The sequence below is a fragment of the Tamandua tetradactyla genome, chromosome 2, assembly GCF_023851605.1.
Source record: "Tamandua tetradactyla isolate mTamTet1 chromosome 2, mTamTet1.pri, whole genome shotgun sequence".
Lineage (NCBI taxonomy): Eukaryota > Metazoa > Chordata > Mammalia > Pilosa > Myrmecophagidae > Tamandua > Tamandua tetradactyla.
Window position 1 is genome coordinate 217,087,849 of NC_135328.1, and position 21,633 is coordinate 217,109,481.

General features: G+C 38.9%; 1 protein-coding gene and 1 long non-coding RNA gene across 10 annotated transcripts in view; one reads left to right on the forward strand and one right to left on the reverse strand.

Moving 5' to 3' along the window:
* RERE (arginine-glutamic acid dipeptide repeats) overlaps positions 1-21,633 on the forward strand; it is a 636,739-nt gene that overhangs the window by 520,836 nt on the left and 94,270 nt on the right. The window lies entirely within an intron of this gene.
* The window catches only part of LOC143674976 (uncharacterized), a 95,012-nt gene that overhangs the window by 66,199 nt on the left and 7,180 nt on the right, over positions 1-21,633 (reverse strand). Inside the window, exon 2 of the long non-coding RNA XR_013171302.1 lies at positions 10,925-11,075. This is a non-coding gene — a long non-coding RNA (uncharacterized LOC143674976). The remainder of the gene's footprint in view (positions 1-10,924; positions 11,076-21,633) is intronic.

Consider the following 21,633-nt stretch of genomic DNA (forward strand, 5'->3'; position numbering starts at 1 on the left):
CAGGTACCGTCACTTGGCCAAGTTGACACATGGAGCCGATCATGACCTATAGTATTATACATTAATTGATTTTCTTATGTCGAACCACCTTTGCATACCTGGGATAAATCCCACTTGATCCTGATGTATAAATTTTTAATGTGCTGTTGGATTAGGTTTGCTAATATTTTGTTGAGGATTTTTTCATCTATGTTCATAAGATGAACTATACGTATCTATACTCTCCTCATGGTGTCTTTATTTGGCTTTGGTATGAGGTGATATTGACCTCATAGAATTAATTAAGGAGTGTTCCATCCTCTTCAGTTTTTTAGGGGAGAGAGTTTGAGCCGAATTGGTATTTATTCTTCTTTGGATGTTTCATAAAATTCCTCTATGAAGCCATCTTCTCCTGGGCTTTTTCTCTTTGGGGAGATTTTTGATGACTGATTCAATCTCTTTACTTGTTACTGTTTTGTTGAGATCACTGTAGGTAATGTGCTTCTAGGAATTTGTCCATTTAATCTAGGTTGTCTAGTTATTCATGGTGTCCTTTTGCAGTCCTTTTTATTTCTGTAGGATCAGTAGTAATGTACCTTTACAATTTGATTTTAGTTATTTGTGTCCTCCTTGCTTTTTCCTTTATCAGTCTAGCTAAAGATTTGTCCATTTTACTGATCTTTTCAACGAATCAATTTTTGGTTTTGTTGATTCTCTTTTTGTATTTTTTTATTCTCTATGTCATTTATCTCTGCTCTTTATTTTCTTCCTTCAGCTCCCTTTGGGAGTAGTTCACTCTTTATCTAGATCCTCCTGGGTTTTTTGTTTATTTTTAAATTTTTTTTTTTGAGAAATCTTCACACACAGTCCATACATGGTATATGATCAATGGCTCACAATATCATATATGGTTGTGTATTCCTTCCCAAGGTCATTTTTAGAATGTTTGCATCACTCCAGGAAAAGAAATAAAAAGTCATGCATCCCATACCCCTTACCCCTTCCTCTCATTAACCACAAGTAATTCAGTCTACCCAATTTTTTACACTTTATCCCCCACACTTATTTATTTTTTATCCTTATTTTTTTACTCATCTGCCCATACCCTGGATAAAAGAAACATCAGGCACAGGTTTTCACAGTCACACAGTCACATTGTAAAAGCTGTATCATTATACAGTGTTCTTCAAGAATCAAGGCTACTAGAGGACAGTGCAGCAGTTTCAGGTATTTCCCTCCAGCCACTTCAATGCACCATAAAGTAAAAAGGGATATCTATGTAATGCATAAGAATAACTTCCAGGATAACCTCTTGACTCTGTTTGAAATCTCTCAGCCACTGAAACTTTTATTTTGTCTTTCCCCTTTCAGTCAAGAAGGCTTTCTCAAACTCATGATGCCAGGTCCCAGCTCATCCTGGGAGTTCTGTCCCACTTAGCCAAGGAGATTTATACCCCTGGGAATCATGTTCCACATAGAGGGGGGCGGGCAGTGAGTTCACCTGCCAGGTTGGTTTAGAGAAAGAGAGGCCACATCTGAGCAACAGAAGAGGTTCTCAAGGGGTGATTCTTAGGCGTAATTATAAGTAGGCTTAGCTCCTCCTTTGCAGGAATAACTTTCATACGGGCAGATCCCAAGATTGAGGACTCATGGGGCATGACTCCCAGGGATGTAAACCTCCCTGGCAACATTGGACAGAAATCCTAGGATGAGCTGGGACTCAGCATCAAGGGATTGAGAAAACCTTCTCTACTGAACGGGGGAGAAGAGAAATGAGACAAAATAAAGTGAGTGGCTGAGAGTTAACAGAGTCAAGAGGTTATCCTGGAGGTTATTCTTAGGCATTGTATAGATATCCCTTTTTTAGTTTAAGGTGTATTAGAGTGGCTAGATAGAGAGAAGTGCCTGAAACTATAGAGCTGTGTTCCAGTAGCCATGTTTCTTGAAGATGATTGTATAATGATATAGCTTTTGCAGTGTGACTGTGATTGTGAAAGCCTTGTCTGATGCGCCTTTTATCTACAGTATGGACAGATGAGTAAAAAATATGGATACTAAATAAATAAATAACAGGGGGAACAAATGTTAAAATAGAGTATATTGAAATACTAGTGACCAATGAAAGGGAGTGGTAAGGGTATAGGAAAAATAAATAGGGGGAACAAAGGTTTAAATATATTGGGTAGATAGAAATCCTAGTGGTCAATGAAAGGGAGGGGTAAGGGGTATGGTATGTATGAGTCTTTTCTTTTTTCTTTTTCTTTTTTGGAGTGACGCAAATGTTTAAGAAATGATCATGGTGATGAATATACAACTGTGTGATGATACTGTGAGCCATTGATTGTACACAAAATATGGAATGTTCGTATGTTAAGAATGCTCATGTTTGTATTTTGTTTTGTTGATAAAAATATTAAAAAGAAAAAACCCCAAAACCATATGTAAGTGAAAGAAGCCAGTCACAAATGATTCCATTTTTATGAAATGGCCAGTCCCTAGAGACAGAAAATAAATTAGTCATCCCCTAGGGCTGGGGAGTAGATTTTGGGAGTGACTGTTAAGGATGCAAGGTTTCTTGTTGGGGTGTTGAAAATGTTCCAAAATCAATTGTGGTCATTCAAATTTGTAAGTATACTTAAAGCCACTGGTACACTATAAATGAGTTAATTTTATGGTATGTGAATTACATCTCAATAAAGCTATTTAAAAGCAAAAAAAGATTGAGGGCTCAGCTCAGCCTATTGGTTATCCCCACTGCTTGTGGGAATATCAAGAATTCCCCAAATGGGGAAGTTGTATATTTTCTTTCTCCCCAGTATCCCAAGAGGACTTTGTAAATAATTTTAGATTCACCGTCCAAATTACCCTGAGGTATATTGAGACATCATACTAACCTGTACAAACCAACAAGATCTCATACCCTATTCAAGATTCCATGTACTTTCTGTATTCACTTAAACTGACCACACAAGTTAAAATAGGTGATGTGCTACCCACAATATAAATTTTGTACCAAATTAATATCTCTCCCTTTGGTCTCACAGAAAAGTTAAAAGTTTTCAAACATGGACCATATCATCCTTTACCCTGTATTCTGATTTACCCTAGTCCTATCCAGATAAACTGCATTCATACCTCTAGTTGAAGTCTAATTACTTTTTCAACTTTTTTAACAGTTACTGTATGGGACAATGCTAACTTTCATAGCTTCAGAGATCTAACTTAAGTCTCAGGTGTCACATAAGTACCCAAAGTTTCTGGGAATGACCAGGTTTTATACAAACAGCTCAATATCTCAGAATTTAGAAATAACAGTTACAACTCCTGTTATATGTGACTGCTATAAGAGTTTATAATATGCGACCCTTTATAATAGGCTCCAACCTGATATCCCATGCTCCCGACTTCATTTCTCCAAGTTTTGTATATTATAGTTAGTCCATATGAGTGAGACATAATGTTTGTCTTTTTGTTTCTGACATTTCATTCAACATATGGTCCTTAAAGTTCATTCATGTAGTTGCACGCCTCACAACTTTATTCCTTCTTGCAGCTGCTCAGTAGTCTGTTATATGTATATACCACAGTTCGCCCTTCCTTCCCTCAGTCTTTGTATCCTTAAGCCATCCATTGTGAATCTCGAACACTGCCAAGGTAAACACCAGTGTGCGAATGTCCATTCATGTACCCACTCTCAGTTCCTCCAAGTATATAACTAGTAAACAGGTAGCAGGTAGATCTTATGGTTTTGAGGTCGGGTCTCTGATTTGAGATCTTCTTTTTTAGTGTAATCATTTAGAGCATAAATTTCCCTCTCAACACTTTGTTTATTGTCATCCCACAACATGTACTATGTTGTGTTTTTAGTTTTCATTTACTCAAGGTATTTCCTACTTTCCATTGTGATTTCTTCTTTGACCCGTTTGTTGTTTATGAGTATATTGTTTAGTTTCCACATCTGTTACTGATCACTGGCTTCATTCCTTTGTGGTCAGGGAAGATACATTGTATTATTTCAATATTTATTTTATTTATTGAGACTTGTTTTGTGACCTAGCATATGGTCTATCCTCGATAATGATCCGTGTGCACTAGAATAAAATGTATATACTTCTGCTTTTGAGTGAACTGTTCTACATGTTTCTGTTAGGTCTAGTTGATTTAGAATAGTGTTCAAATCTTCTGTTTCCTTATTGATCTTCTGTGTGAATATTCTGTCTGTTATTGAAAGTGTTGTACTGATGTCTGTATTATTAATGTAGAGTCACCTATTTCTCCCTTCAAATCTATCAGTATTTACTTCATCTGTTTTGGGGTTCTGCAGTTAGGAGCATATGTGTTTATTATAATTATGTCTTATTGAATTGGCCCCTTAATCAGTATTTTGTTACCTTCTTTGCCCCTTATAACGGCTTATGATGTAAAGTCTTTTTTATCTTTTATTAGTACAACACCCCCAAGCTCTTATTAGGTTACTACTTGCATGGTGTATTTTTTTCCATTTTCATTTTCAACCTATTTAAGTCTTCAAATTTAAGGTGACCAAATTTAAGGCGAGTCTCTTGTAAATAGCATATAATTGTGTTGCACTTTTTAATCCATTCTGCCAATCTCTGCCTTTTGACTGGAGAGCTTATCCATTTATATTTAAATTAAATTCTAATATTGCAGAACTTTGTTCTTGCATTTTGCTATTTGGTGTTTGTAAGTGTTATATCTTTTTGACCTTCAGTTTTTCCATTAACACCTACTTTCACACTTACTTGATTTTTCATTTTGTGCATATTGAGGCCCTTTTCATTTCTTTTTGGATATAGTTTTCACATATTTTCTTTGTAGTTACCCTTGGGGTTCAAATTTAACATCCTAAATACATAGCTGTAGTGTTTTTTTGATACCAAATTACTTCAATAGCATTATTTTTTTGTTCTTAAAACCCTCTATCTCCCCACCTTTGTTTTATACCAGTTAGAGATTATATCTTTGTGCATTTTATGTCCAAAATCATAGATTTATCATGATTTTTTAGGCATACTCATTCTAGTGCCTGTAAAAAATAATGAGTAGAGTTACATACCAACAAATAAAGTACTGACACTTACAGGTCTTTATTTCTTTATGCTACTTAGATCAGTTGTCTAGTTGTCTAGTTGTCTTTTCTTTCAATTTGAAGAAATCCCTTTTAGCATGGATTGTAGGTTAAGTCTTGTCATAAATGAACTCTAAAATTTTTTTTTTATCTGGGAATGTCTTAATCTCTGCCTTTTATTTGAAAGAAAGTCTCGCTCGTTATAAAATTCTTGGTTGAAAGTTGTTTTCTCTCAGCCCTTTTAAATATTTCACCCACTACCTTTTGTTCCATGGCTTCTTATGCAAAATTGGCACTTAATTTAATTGGTACTCACTCCCATGTCCCTAACACTGTTGCTTTTTCTCTTGCAACTTTCAGAATTCTCTTCTTGTCCTTTGCATTTCAGTGTGACCGCCATGAGTCTGTCCATATTTCTCTTTAAGTTTATTCTATTTGCTGTGTGTTGGGATTCTTGTATGTCAATATTTACATCTTTTGCTAAGTTTGGGAAGTTTTCTGTCATTATTTTTTTGAAGACTCATTCTGCCCCTTTCTTTCTCTTCTTCTTCTTCTGGGACGCCCATTAGGCCATATATATCGGTACATTTGATGACATTTTACATTTGATGGTGTTTCCCAGAAGATGTTTCTTAGGCAATTTTCACTTTTTTTTTCCTTTCTCTTCCTCAGCCTGACTCTGAATTTTCTTGTTTTCAAGTTTACTTATGGTTTCTTCTTCCAGCTCCAATCTGCTGTCTGAACCCTTCTAGGCATTTTTTTTCTTGTTGTTTTCATTTCCAGTAGTTGTTTGGTTCCTGTTTTGTTTTGTTTTGTTTTTTAAATATTCAAAGGTTTATTATAGGAATTGGCTCGCATGACCGTGGGGATTGATAAGTCCAAATTCCATAGCTGGGAACTATGTAGGGGTCAATGACAATGTAGGGGTCAGTGAATTCCCTTAGAGAACTGGCTGGCTGAAGTAGAGATAGAAATTCTTTCTGACTGCTGAAATAATCAGTTTTCTCTCTGTTTGGTTCCCTTTTAATGTTTCTAACTTTTTATTGAGACTCCCATATTGTTCACTTATTGTTTTCCTGATGTCTTTTAGTTTTTTCTCTATATTTTCCTTCATCTCTTTGAACACATTTAAGATCATTTTTAAAAGCCTGTCCAGTATGTCCACAATCTCGTCTTCTTCATTGATATTTTCTGGATTTTAATCCTCTTCCTTTGTTTGGACCATCATTTCCTGTTTTCTTTTTTCTCCCATAATCTTTTGTTGCACACGGTGCATTTTAGTCCCAGAGCAGTTTTTTTCTTGACTTTTATGCAGCTAGTGATATAACAGATTTTCTAGAGTGCCAAGAGCTGACAAAACCAAACAAACAAATTCACAAAACACCTTTCACAGTCTTTGCAAATTGACTGTGGTTTGCAAGTGTGCTCCTTCAGCCCTCCTATCAAGAAGTTCAGCCCTAGGCATATGCAAAGTGCGAGTCCTCCCTGTCTTTTCTGAGGCTGTTTTGGGCCTGTGCTTGCTAGTGGCATTTGAAGTTTTCCCCTGTCTGCAGGAATTTGAATTCCCCTTGTTCTCCTAGGAAACAGATCTTCTCCTTCTTCCTAGTGTTCCCCCCACAGGCTTTAAAACAGGTAAATCCTTGAAGAAGACTCCTGAACTCTACTGTTTCTTACACTACATTTGCTGTCCCAAACTCCTTTTGCCTAGAGGGCAAATTCTGGGCGGGAGAACTTGCTGGAGAAGAGTTTCCCAGGTCAGTCTTTCCTAACAGGAGGCCAGGGATCCACAACGGGGCATTGGCCAGCTCTGTATTGACCCTGAGAAGGAGGAAGGCAAGAGAGAGAGCCGGACAGAAAGAGTGCCAGGACCTTTTTTAGTGACTCTCTGAAGCTGTGTTTTTTGATCTGGCACCTGCCAAGTAAATGCAGGCCCTTAACTGTTTCCTGCAGTTTCCTGTGTTTTAAGGAAAGGTACCTGTAAGGCTTTAAGATTCTTCTCTAGCTTTTGCTTGGTGCAGGTCAGAACAACGGGTACCCTCAGAGCTGGGCCCCCAGCAAGCTGCATTTGTCAGCAGTCAGACCACACACATTTGAATCTTAAGGAGCCTTTATATCCCACCCTGGCACCAGCTAGCTGCAGGGTGGTGGGTGAGGGTTGGGGGTTAAGGGCTTAACTGCTGTGTGCCACAAGGCTTAGGTATGGCTGACATTAGCTGCTGCATGGAGAACGAAATTTACTGTGGTTTACCAACTTATTTTCTCCTGCTCTACCATGGATTTCACACGTTATTCTCCTAGACTCTGTAATTTCAAAATAGTTGGTTCAGACAGTTCCTGCCTGTTTAATAGTTCTGTTGGAGGGACTGGAGGTTCCTGTTCTATCATCTTTCCACAATCCTTTTGGGGGAGGATTTAGTGTGAATGAAAGTATATGTAGAACTGAAATTATAGAGTGTCAGCCCCAGGACAAATTCCTGCTGTTTGTTTTTCTCAGTCACTCAACAAATTCTTATTGTGTGGTAAGTACTCTCTGAGTTCCAGGGATAGATGTAACAGTGGATTGTGCATTCTGATGGGGACAAAGACAAATAAATTAGCATAAATAAATTCGGTCAGGTGCTTTGAAGATAAACCAGATACATAATATAATAGAGCCTCTGAGGAGTGGGGAGGGGTCATACAGTTGTCCAGCTACCTTCTTTAGGGTGGAAGCAGGTTTTCATTCCTTATTACTACTCTCCTTCCAAGTAAGTCTGGCAAAAAGTACCATTGTGATTCAAGTCAGTCAAGAATGATGCTTGTGTTTCTAATAATTAAAATTATTTGACACACACACCCCCATTTCGTCATTTCTCATAACTGCTTATATACTGTTCTTTGTTAAGACTAGAAAAATGCCTTCACGACTCAAGAACTTTCTAGAGCTTAAAACAGACTGAATTTGGCTGAAAGGAGAGATGGGAACTTCGCTATGGAAGTAGAATCATGTTGTCATCTCTGAAGTAAAAGTCCGTTCTCGAGCCTTAGTGTGATAACATTTTTTTTCCAGCATGACAGACACACTAATAGAATATTTTTCAGTGCCAAAAAGAATTAAAAGCTTTTTCATGAATTTTTTGGATTGGGAGAAAGATTAGAAGCATCTGGTTCTTGTTAAAATCTTTGTTGATACTCTTGTGGTAGATTTGGATGAATGTTCCCTATGGCTAAAAGCCAGAGAAGAGAGAATGGGAAAATATTTTCCTTGAACCCAGAAGTGGGGGGCCTGTCTAGCCCATGGAGTTCCCTTTAAATGTCACTGCAGTTTGGTTTTCTCTGATGTTTCTTCAAGGTAATATGTTTTATCAAATAGTCCTAAGTACTTAAAATGGGAAAAAGACATGAAGGAACTTGATGGTGAATGGTTCATTTTTCTCATTATAAGGAATGTTTCTTTCATCCTTTATTAGGCTGCAAGAACACCGCCACCAACGCACGCACCCACACACTAGCCATTCTAGATTGTGTTGAGATGGTCCCACTAATTCCAGCCTGCCTTCAGTCACAGCAGACTGGATCTTCTGCAAGCCTGGGGATAGCACCTCAAAGGCTGATCTCAAGTCTCAGGGCTGCCCCCACAGAGCAGTCAGCCAGTCATTTGAGCTGACAGATGAACCACAGGAAAGCTATCCATGCTGTATGTGAGGTTTCCTCTAGAATGTTTGCTGCCACTATGTTCTGTTATTCTTCCATTTGTGATTTGGTCCAAAACAAGAAATTCCAGTTCCTCCTTCTCTTTCTTTCTACGCCTCTCCCTGCTGCTTCTCCCTTTATCACATAACTCTTTTTCTGTCTGTAGAAAATGACCCACTAGAAATGTAATTATTTTCTTTAGAGTTTTTATTCTGAGTTTTTATTCTAGCAGATAATGTGATGGTTGGAAACAAATGCATTGGCACACCTAATTTCTAGTTGAATCTGTCTGTGCCTTGGACCCGTTGCTATACCTTTGGCAAATCATTTTTCCTCTCTAAGAAATGAGAGTATTAGTTAAATAAGTTCTGATTAAGTCCCTTCCAGCTTTAAAGGTGTCAGTTGATGATAATGGAAACTTTTGTTGAAGAAATATTTATTAAACAGCTGTTACATGGAAAGGACTCTGCCAGGTGACTCCAGGGAGGTCCTCCCTGCCTCAAGGAAGTGAGATTCTAATGGCAGTGATGAACTTGGAATGTGGTAAGTCCCATGGTGGAAGCACTGGGGAAAGCAACATAACCTAGGTATGAGGTGCTGAATAAACTTGCCCAGGGTCTTAGGAACGGAGGCTGCATAGCCTAGCTCAAGAAAGGCTCTGTGGCCATGTTGCACAGGATTCCCAGAAAGAAGTGTCATGTCAGGAGAACACAGGACATGTTCAAGAAATAGCAGGGGCCTGATTTGAGTGGAATCTAGAGCAGGGGTGGCAAATAAGCAGCACAAGTGCCAGCCACCTCCTCTTGCCTCTACTCCTGGCAGACACTGTCTCACAGTCCTTTTCAGCACAACATTCCAGTCCAAATTATTGGATCTGGTGTCAGGTATGATGGGCTTTGAAGCTGGAGTGATACTTAGAAGCTGGAGTGATAGAATGGAGATTGCCCGGCACTTTGGCATGGCAAGGAAATTGAGCACTTCACTCTACTTAACAAGAGAAGAGCCACTCTCAGTTTTGGAGTTCAAATAAATAATGGTTTGTACCTTGGTGGAACAACAATTCTAAAGCACAAGCTCTCTTCCAATGGTTCTAGAAACTACAATGTGATTTTAGTAACCTTAATTTGGTTCTGTTGGGTAAAACCAGAGTCTATTAAATCTAGTTGAGATGTTGAAGCTTGCTTGGTACTCCAAAGAATTTCTGGGTCTTTCTTTAGTAGCTAGAAAGTTTTCAGTTATTCCCCTACCCTCACCCCCACCCCTCAGTGAAACTCCTCCTTAAAGAATGTTGTTTCAATCCATATGCCCCCATCCCAAGTTTACATTGACATGTAAATTCTTTTTATCATAGGGATGTAATTTCTAGCATATTGTAAATATTGGCATTTAAAAATAAAACTGTCCATTTACTCTTTTAAATATATCCTGTGCATTTTAAATACCGTATTGATTTATACACACTGTCATACATACATATATATAATTTTTTTTGCATTGGCAGTCACCAGGAATCAAACCCAGGTCTCTGGCATGGCAGGTGAGAATTCTCCTTGCTGAGCCATTGTGGCCTGCCCATGTCATATATTTTTAAAATACATTGTTAACCTACATTTCATCCTCCTTCCTCCTGGATTTTTTTATTCCTAATTTTGTGATTGATTGTCTCTTGTCTGATAGCCCTTTTGTACTTCCCTAAAACAAAAATTACTGAAATAGGTATACATATTCTTTCCTCTAACAATGAAGCTCTAAGAATTAAAAGAAAAATTCTTTCAGATTGTTATAGTTATTAGCACATAGTTGATCAAAACAATATAAACATGTTAAATTCATTGATATTTAATTTTTGCTTTAAATTACTGTATGGAAACATTTATTGGTGGTAATTGGAGCTTTGGAGACACATTAGTCATTAGTTCTCATATGAGCGTTACTTGTTGGAATGATGCAGTGTTCTGTGTCAGTTTAATCTTTATTCTTCTATATGTAGATGTAAGCTTCTGGAAACCTTGTTCAAATGATTATAGATGGGAATGATACTTTTATTATACTGTCACTAAATTATTTTAATTCCTTTCATAATATTTCCAAAAATAATCATAATTTATCATCAGATGTGATTTTCAACAATCTATCACTAAGATCCTCCTTTAATTTGTTGAAAGCAAAGAATTGGAAAATTACCTTCCTTGTATAAGCCTTGTTGTTCTCCTTGGATTAATTCCTTCTGTCAACACCAGCGTTGGTATTTCAAGTTGACCTTTGAGGGTTGGTGCTTTTTACATTCAGGGGCAGCAGTGGTACACACAGCATTCCAGGTGGGTGTGAATATGCCCTGTTATTGTAAAGTGAGACGAGAGCAATTATGAAAAGGAAGGTGGAAGGGAAGCAGCGGGCACCTCCCTCCCAAGTGTGCCTTCTCAGACAGGTGAGTTAGGACAGAAAACATGGCTGTTCAGGGTCTGCTACTAAATTCCCTTAAATTTTTTTTTTTTTAAACATGGGCAGGCACCAGGAATCGAACCCGGGTCCTCTGGCATGGCAGGCAAGCATTCTTGCCTGCCGAGCCACCGTGGCCCACCCCCTTAAAATTATTTGAGCCCATGAGCCCTTAAAATTATTTGAGCCCATAAACACCTCAGTTTGCAGACTATGGACCTACAAATCATGTATTCCATACCCGACCCTGGGTATTTCGGGAAACCCAGAAAAGGCAGCCACAGGTGGGAGGAATCTGGTCTGTGTTGTGGTAAGGGGCAGCTTGTGCACATTTTAAGTCTTTTCTAGGCCGAGGTCAGCCTTGGGCAGCTAATCAAACTGAACTAGTTTTGGTTATTCAGTGATGAATAAAATACTCACCTTGCCCTCCAGGAGTTTATAATTTGAGCTCAGATGGTAAAACAAAACAATCACAAAACAAAACCAAAAAAAGGCCTCTACATAAAACTAAAACTCTCTGCTAAGTCTTATTTAACACTATAATAAAGAACTTATATTACTCTATCATATATTTTTTAAATGTTTTGTTAACTGAATTTCAAATATAGCTGGTTTCCTTTATGACCCCATATAATTTATGTTATGCATTTTAAAATCTTTTTTGCCTGCCATGCCAAAGACCCAGGTTCGATTTTCGGAGCCTGCCCATGCCAAAAAAAGAAAACTTTTTTGTGAAGAGGTTAGGCTTTACCAGACTGCTGAAGTGGTGCGTGGCACAAAAACAATTAAGAATCGTGCTTCAAGTGCTCACCTTTTCCAAATACCACATAAATAGTCAGTTTCCAAAGAGTCCACGGTGACAGTTTCAATAAAGCAGCATCATGCTGCAGAGAGTTTTGCCGGGTATGCCTGTAGCAAGATGTTATTGAAAATGATGCATTAGACTATTTCAAACTTCAAACCTGGGATTCTCGGGCATTATCCTAAGGATACTAGTGTATCTTCCTTTCTCCAGTAATCCAGTTAACAATCCAACATTGGAGAATCCACCTGGAAACACCAGGGGTTTGACCCTCCTTGCATGCCTAGACCACAACAGGAAGAGGGAGAGGGGAAGAATATGTCATAATCTTCACAATAATTGAGAATGTTCTCAGTTTTATTATTAAGTCATCTTGATCTTTGACTTCTTAGTTATCATTTGGGTTTACATATGTATATTTTATAAAGAAGTGCCTGATTCCTTCTTAGGCAGCTGACATGCTCCCTACACTGGGTCCCCTGAGTTGCAGCCACAGAACTGCATTAGATCAGGTTTCTGGGTGCTGCTGACTATCTCATTTACAGTATTGCATTTCTGTTGCTATACACTGTGTGACCTGGGCTTCCCCGCAGCTTTTTAACAGTTAGTAATTGAGCAGGAAGTGTGTTTTTATTACAGTGGCCTTTTGATTTTGGTTTTACAATCATGTAGTGTTTAGTAGAGAGCAGAGGTGGGGAAGTGGCTCTCTGAAACACATTTTTGACAGAGACAAGTCTGTTGTTTCAGCCACTTGGCTATCTGTCAGCAGTTCTCAGACTTCCCCCTTGTGCAGGTTGCCTGGCAACCTGGGGCTGGAGCAATCAAAGCGTGGCCAGTGCTTTTCCAAACCCAGATTGGAACATGATTTATTGGTAGAACTATAAGCATGGGAAACCAAGCCTCCGAAATGCCCTTTTTTTTTTTATTGTGGTTTAAACTGGGACTTTATAGAAACCCATCAAGGAAAAAAAAATATTTGTGGGGTTTTATTGCAAAAATTTTAAAGAATAAAACCGGGGCCTATAGTAAGCTCGTTGCTATTATATGACTATCCATATAGGTATAGGCTAGTTTTTTACTTAATTGGATTATAATCTTTTTTTTTCTTGAACTATTTTATTGGAACACCCCACATTTAAAAATTGATTACTCCTTGTGATAAATGAGGACACTTGGGATGTTGTCTTTCCCTGAGAAAAGGGGCCTGGCTGAGGTGTGAGGCCTTGGTAGAGTCAGGCACAAAGCCAGAGCCCAGTTTCCCTGCTGCCAGTCCCTGTGTCCTGGCTGTAACCCAGCGAGCAGGAGTGCCAGTTGCTGAACTGAACATCAAAGGCCAGAGCAGTGCTGTAGCCCTGCAGCCAATGACTTATGGAATAATCACTCTTTTTTTCCCTCTACTTTTCAAAATTGGCTGAAAGATACAAAGACCTTGCCTTATTATGTGCTAATTTAATAGGTGTTTTAAACAGGTCTTTCTCTGTGTGTACATCGATGTTTAAAGAAGGAGTTGTCCTTTTAGGACTAGTTAATTCTGAGCTTTCAGATTCTTCCCACTTTCTGCTCCTGTCTGTACTGTACTGCCTTCTCTTGCCTCTTCTTCACCCTCCATTAATAATTAATGTCTTTTAACTGTGAAAATTGTCCTATATTGATTCATTTGTCCTATTAAAGTGATATTTAGTAGCTTTTTGAGATTTCTCCTTCACAGATAAGTCATTTCTCTGAAATTACAAATGAAGATAGTGAACTGTTTTGGGGGTATTCTGAATGTGGGGACAGGAAGGAGTCAGAAGAGTCCCAGCCTGATTTAGTAGCAACCTAAGCATATTTTTGGTAAAATTTTAAGGAAATACTTTGAAACTCAAAATACACTCTGTATGCAGCCCAGTGTATCCAAGTGTGTATGGAAAGCCTCTATTAGTATGTTTGTATTCCTTATAAATATACAGATCTGATCTATGTGTGCAGTTTACACACAGCTGTGTTCATACACCCTGAATACCAATGTTTTTTTTAGCAAGAGTAAGATATCATGGGAGCGCTGTTGTTCAAAGCCAAACAAGAAGAGCAGCCTTGGGGAAAGGCCATTTCTAACCCCTGGTCTTACGACCCTGCCTTAAGGGACTTTTTAAATGTGATGGTCATCCTGCGTGGGGACAGTGTGAGACAAAAAAGGGTGATAGAAAACAGTGACCATCACCAGTAATTAGAATGGGATCTGCTTTCTATTGACATTTGGCTTTTGTAATTGAAATACTGCCACTGAATCTCACCCTTCTTACCCACTCACCCTCAACCCCAACCTCCCCACCATGTTCTCTGAAGGGACCATTGATTTTCCTCCCTTTCTGGAAATCATTCTTTAAGTGAACAAAGTTAAATGAGGAGTCCATGTTTTGTTGTCATGAAGGGGACACCAAGTGTAAGAGCCCCTTTTATGGCAGGAACTAAGGTGAGCCCCTGGCACTTGTCAGAGCTTCAGTCTCTCCTGTTTGGGAAATGGGGCAGAGCATAATGACTTCTGTATTTGGTTAAGTTCTGCTAGAAGACAGGTTTTACTTCATTTGAAATAACAGACCTATATGATACTCTTTCTTTTAGGAATATATGATATCATTACCATCATTCTAAGAGTATAATTATTTTAAATCCCCAACGGAAAATCTCCAGTGCCTTGAATTTTTAATGTTTTTCAAAAAAGAAGTAAGGATCGTTCTAGACCCATGCTTTCCAATACAGTAACCACTAATCACATGTGACTATTGAGTATCTGAAACATGCTAGATCAAGATAAAATGTACTGTAAGTATAAAAGGACAGTTGAATTTCAAAGATTGAGTATGAAAAAAAGAATCTCAACTTTTTGTATTGATTACATGCTGAAATGATAATACTTTGGAAACATTATGTCAAATGTATCATTAAAATTAAATTTACTTGTTTCTTTTTATTTTAAAAGTATGATTACCAGAAAATTAAAAATCATATACTTGGTTCACATTCGTGACTCACACTCAATTTTTGTTGGACAGGCCTTGATCTAGACTTTTAATTACAATTTTTACAAAAGCCTTCCTAGCTAAAAATGTCTAGACAAGACATATTTCTTGTTTTCCACTTTTATTCCTGTTTCCTTCACTACTGAGACCAAGGAGAGAGAAATTTTTAATAACCTGTTTATGAGCCACTTTACCAGGGCATTTGTGTGGAGACTCTACGATGTCACAGGGAGAAAAGGGGCCTCTAATGCCTGGTTTGGATTCTGTTATTAGTGTTGGGTTATTTTTAATTTGGGTGTACTGTGCAGTCATAATTGGCAAGAGGTATTTAACTGGCATTATTTCTACATCTGTTAATGCTCCTGCTTCTTAACTACCCAGTTCTCATTTTACATGAAAGTGCATTGAAACATACTTTCTGATAGTCACCCAGTGGCAGTGCTTTTGTTAGGCCTATAATAATGAAAGGACTTGTATGAGCACAACATAATCATCTCAATTCTGAGAGACATTGACAAAGATATATAAGATATCTCCTTGGCCTTTGCTAGTAGGCCCAGTTGCTGTGTAAAACAACCAACGTGAGGCCTTTTTCCTATTGGTCTTTGAATGAAAAATGAAGTAAGCTTCATTTGGCATTTGGGATCGCCTGGGAAGGGTTTAACACAAAGGTATATTGAAAAAGGGAATGATTGGCTTCACTCTGAGTGCTGAAGGTAGAATGGTGTGGTTTCTCTATGGGATTGAAATTTTGAACTGAGAGGAAATTTGGGTATCTGATTGTTTTATAGGTGGTAGTTAGAAACTTCACAGTGACTGTATGATAGGAGGTGTTAGGTTCTGGAGGGTAGAGAAGGTAAGAGGTAAAGTATCCTTGTGGGAAGATGAAGCCAGCTAACTTCCTGATGCATTCATTTGTTCTTTACCCAGTAATTGTGGGTCAGCTGCACATAGCTTCATGTGCTGTTCTAGGTGCTTGGGATATGGTATTGAACAAAGTCCCTTCCCTTGTATATTCAATATTATATCATATATAGTGACAAGAGCAGTGTATTAAAATAAGCCAGAATAGAGTTATAGAGAGTGATGGGGCATGCAGATTGTCTGAGGAAGTCTAATAGGAAGGTTGTTTAATAGTTCATCTAAATGAAGTTGTTTTATCATGAGTCTTGTATAAGTTGTTCATTGCACATAACAAATTACCCCAAAGCTTAGTGGCTTAAAACAACAAAGACCATTATCTCATGATTTCTGTAGGATAAGAATTTAGGAATGGCTTGGCAGTGTAGTTCTGACTTGGGGGCTTTTGTGAGGGTACAGTCAGATGATGGACAAGATTAGGGTCATCTTGAAGTCTTCTTCACTCATGTGACTGAAATCTGGGCTTGGAAAACACAAACTGCTCGGGCTGAAACAGCTGGAATTTCTGAGGTATCTCTACCCATGTGGTCTCTCCAGCATGGTCCTTTTTGGTGCCTGGATTTCTTAATATGGCATCTCAAGGCTCCAAAGACACATGTCCTGATAGAGCCAAGCAGCTATTTATGCCCTGGCCTCAGAAGTCACCCATTGTAACCTTTGTTACATTCTTTTGGTTAACACAGTTACAGAGGTCCACTCATTTTCAAGGGAGGAAGCAGAAACCCACCTCCTAATGGAGGAGTGTTAAAATCACACTGTGAGAACAGCACATGGATATAGAATATGTATGGATATGTTTATCTCTTGAAAATAAAGTCTGTCACAAATAGCAAGGTTGTGTGTGTGTGTGAATTTGTTTGTTTTAAATAAATAATGTATGGTCCTCATCTATAAAATGAGGGCTTGACCAATTTAGATGCCCCAAAGCTTCATTCCCAACTCAAACACTCTCTGTTTCTACTAATTTTACAGATATGCCAGGAAGTGAGTGTTAAGATGACAACTGCCCAGCTCTTTGACACATTTCTGGGGCATATCAGCTGAGGTGTCAGCTGGGGGAGGGGGGGTAGCTGTGGGGACTCCCTTGCTGACCTCAGACACTGAGGATTTGGCACTCTGGTCTCACTTTGTGTTACTTTTCTATAGCTAATCTTAAATTGGGGCAAGATAAAAACAATGTTGTAAATCAGGAGCTGTCCATTATTGTGATCCTCGTGAATTGAAGAAGGAACAAGAACCAACCAAGGCAGGATCATATTAGACTCACCTTTCTTCAGATCTCATGGTCATGCTTTTTGGCCTTTGGAAAATAAGGAAGGAGAAGGAAAGGATAGGAAATAGGAGAGAGAACGTTTTAGTATTATTCCTCTGGGACAGCTAAAATAGCTGCCATTTGATCCTAGAGATGACTTCTTTAAGAAATGGACAGGCTGTTAATGGGTGACTGGATTTTGGGCTTGTGTTTAAGTGCCATAGACTCTTTTGGAACTAGGGTGGGGAAGCAGGTCATTTCCCCCCCAAAACTAGTATTTATTTCATATAAAAGTTGTCTTTGACTAATTTTCTGAGCTTCTAAGTTAGATTGTTGACCAAATGTATCATGCAAAGCAGGATCTCTTTTTGGGAAGCGTTTAGCAGTACTCTTGACCCCATGTAAGGGAGAGATTACCCTGTTCCACCACTGCTTCTACTGGTGGAGAACGAGATGTAAAGACTGTCATCATACACAGGGTCACTGAAGCCCTGAGAGAGGGCTTGTGACTTAGACAAGAGACATAGTATTTATTTGCAAAGCCATACACTCCAAGTTGTTTTATGGGAGATTTTTAACATGGATACATAATATGCAATCTCTGAAAAAATGCTTTGGTTTCAAGAGTTTAAGTATGTATGTATGTATGTGTGTGTGTATGTATGTATGTATGTATGTGTGGTAGTTAGATTCAGTTGTCAACTTGGCCAGGTGAAGGTACCTAGTTCTGTTGCTGTGGACATGAGCCAGTGGTACGTGAACCTCATCTGTTGCTCATTACATCTGCCGTTGGCTAAGAGGCGTGCCTGCTGTAATGAATGATGTTTGATTTAATTGGCTGCTGCTTAAATGAGAGAGCTCAATGTATCACAGCCAAGCAGCTCAGCATACCTCATCTCAGTACTCAGAGCTCAGCCTCGGCCTTGGAGATGAAAAAAGAAATGACCCCAGGGAAAGCTGTTGGAACCCAGAGGCCTGGAGTGAAGGCCAGCAGAGATCACCCTGTACCTTCCCATGTTAAGAACCTCAGTTGAAAGTTAGCTGCCTTTCCTCTGAAGAACTAACAAAATAAATCCCCTTTTATTAAAAGCCAATCCGTCTCTGGTGTGTTGCATTCCGGCAGCTAGCAAACTGGAACAGTATGTAAAATTTCCTTTTAAGATTTTTTTTTAAGAAGTGTAATATCCTTTAATTTCTCTGATAATGAGTAGCTACAAAAGAATGTTGTGTACATAGATTCCAAGCAGTTAATCCTTTTTTTTGAAATCTCATTTTTCTTCTCTATCCTTCCTGAAAAAAAGGAATATAAATCTAAAATTGTGTCTCTGTCCCACCAAATGAGTATTTGTGTCTGGGGAAAACTCTGGGGCTAAAAGTAATTCAGCCATTTAACAGGTCTCCTGTTGCTTGGTTACTTTTTGCTAGGCATGCTATGAGGATTACAAAAGATATAAAATGCTCAGCTCTTGCTGGAAAGGACTCCACAGTCTGGTGGGAGATATGTAGAAGGATTAATAACAGAAGTGTTAGTAGTTCTAACAGTCAATATGGAATGTTGGGAGAAAGCAAAGTGGACTCAATAGTAGGGGTAAAATTTAAACTGGATCACCCTAGCATAGTGTCTACACTCTTAGAACAGTATTTTCATTTTAATTAGTACTCAATAAATATTAACTGATTTGATTTATTTGAATAAGCAGAGGAGAAAGGAAAAGGCATTCTAGAGGGGCCGGGAGAATAGAATTATGATGTGGGCTATTGCAGTAATTACCTTCGCGGCAAGGTTGAGTAGGAGATTGGAAGCCTCATTGTGAAGCTAGGCCCAGTGACACCTACCTTGGGAAGTGCACTGTGGCAATTAGCACATTTATATTACTACTTCTTTCAATACCACCCTTAGCAAAAAAGCCTGAGGAATCATTGCAGGCTTCCAAAATAAGAGGACATATTGATATGTAGCATGCCAGGGGTGGGAGTGGTAGGGAGTGGAGAGACACTGAGGCCCAAGAATAGACAGGTGTGATAATGGGTGTGGAGTGGCATGGACCCACAATCAGCAGAGACCCCATAGAGACAGAAAGGAGCACACCGAACAAGAAACTCCATGAAGAATGAATACCAAAGGATGTGGTAGTTGATGATGGTAGGAAAAGGAGCACAAACAGGAACAAAGAAGAAGCCAATCATTTTTTTTTTCAGAGAACGCTGATGCAGCTGACAGAAATAGGGATATAGGTTGCTCAGATTATGGCGTTAGATCCATGAGCTTAATGGAGAAATTGTAAATGAAGCTTTAGTGCAAATGGACTTGATCTTATATAAATGCTGGTGGGGAGTTGTGAGGACAGGATCTTGGGCTTTTTCAGCTTTGGGGTGAATGGGACATTTATGGGAAGATTTAGTGCCTAATGGAGACTCCAGTGTATATATTTCAAAAGAACTTAACCCATGAAGTGACCTTTTCTAAATAAAGGGGATGGGGAGTGGGGAGGGACCAGTGGATCCAGGTGTGAAAGTATTTGGAGGAAACGGGATGCCTAGTGTACTCCATTGTAGCACTGGATCACCGCTAGAGCATGTATTAATGTTTCACTAAATGAGTTAACACTTAGAAGCATCTAGCAGCTCCCGTTTGCTGTGCTGGGCAAAACTCTGTTGTTGTCATTGCCTTTGTTAGACTTGGGCCTTTCTAAGCTTTGGTTTCTTCATCCATGGCTAGGCCCAGTGACACCTACCTTGGAAAGTGCACTGTGGCAATTAGCACATTTATATTACTACTTCTTTCAGTACCACTCTTAGCAAAAAAGCCTGAGAGAACGTGCCCCTGGAGAACTTGAGAAACCTTAATTCACTTTTCTGGGTTCCTGATGGGGCTACTTGGAAGAGGATGCAGCCCAGAACCAGCAGTGTCCATGATGAGATGGCAATGCCACAAGACCACTGAAGACTGAACTCTAAATAGATGGTGTAGGTTCAAGGCTGAGCTTGGGTAAAATGTCAGATTTGGAGAAAGAGTTGAGAATTATCAACAAAAGTGTAATTATTCTTTAAAATTATCCCATTTGCTGTGGATAAACTATAACTAGATTCTGGGAAGAATACTAGGAAAGTGTGCAAAGTCTGTTTAAAGTGGAACACCAGACCACTACTATGTTTACGACAAGATTTCCTTCTGCTACTTCCTACCTTTGGAAGAACAGCTGATACATTCCTGTTACTCACTGCCTGGCTTACAGATTTAAAATTTTGTATCTCTGTTGGGGGCAACTGTGTTTTGCTTACTTACAGATCGCTTGCTCTTTAGTCCCCTGAGAATCAATAAGTTATTAACATTAAAGTTGTTGCAGAAGGCAGGGTAGAACAGAAGGAGCTATTTTCACAGTGGGAATTATTTTAATACCTACAGTGTTTTCCAAATAGTTACATAAGAGGACTGAGTAGAAGTCACTTTTTAGAAGTCATGGTGAGCATCTGACTGTGATACACTAGTTAAAATTCACCAGGGAGAGTTAATTTTGAAAGCGCTCAGCCAGGAGTTAATGTACAGTTATCTTTTAGCCATATTTGTAGTTTAGCCTCTCCCTCTCTTGCTTCTCTTTCCCTGCTGCAGACATGGGTCAGATCCAACACTTGAGATGACTCAAGGTATGAGCCTTGGTTAGACATTTTATTTCCTTATAAATGAGGGGAATAGCCACATTTTATTCATCAAAAAGATTTACTTTGAGACCCATACTCTGTGTGCTATCCAGTTGGACATTCTAAATAATTTCCTGTACAATAGGAACATGTTTTATGGCCAGTTTAAAAGATGAATAGTAGAGAAATGATTACAGTTAAGTTATAGGAATAGAGCTTTTGTTTGTCCATTCTGTGTTTCTCTGGTATGACACTGGAGACGTTTTGAGAATGGAGGCTGGCTTTGAAACATCTAAAATCCTGAAAGGCAAACACAGGCAACAGATACCTTGTTGCATCTCTGATCTACACCTGTTCTTTGGGCCTTTCCAAGGCCCCACCCTATCCCTGAGCCTCAGGGATTGTTTACACTTGCCATACTTGACCCTTCCACCCTGGTTCAAGGATTTGATGACCTGTGGTCAACTTTTCCATACGTAAAATGGAGATACCCATAGCCCCTACCTCTTTAATTTGTTGTGATTAAACAAGTATACATGTAATACAGTGCATGGCAGTGTAGGATTTAGCTATTTTTATTGTCTAGGGCAGCACTTCCTGACCTTTTCAATATGGTGGTACATGGACGAATTGATGCTGTTGTATTGAGCAGTAATTAGTAGGGTTAAGGATGAAGCTGCCTGCCCTAGGCCCTCTCTGCCATCCCAAGGGCATAGAAAGTTAGCACATAGATATAGGACTGGGAGGCTCTGACCCAGGGGTGGGCTCAGGAATGGCATGAGGATCTTTTGAACATTTTATAGTAGGAGATAATGATGCTATATTTGGACCTTGATTATTT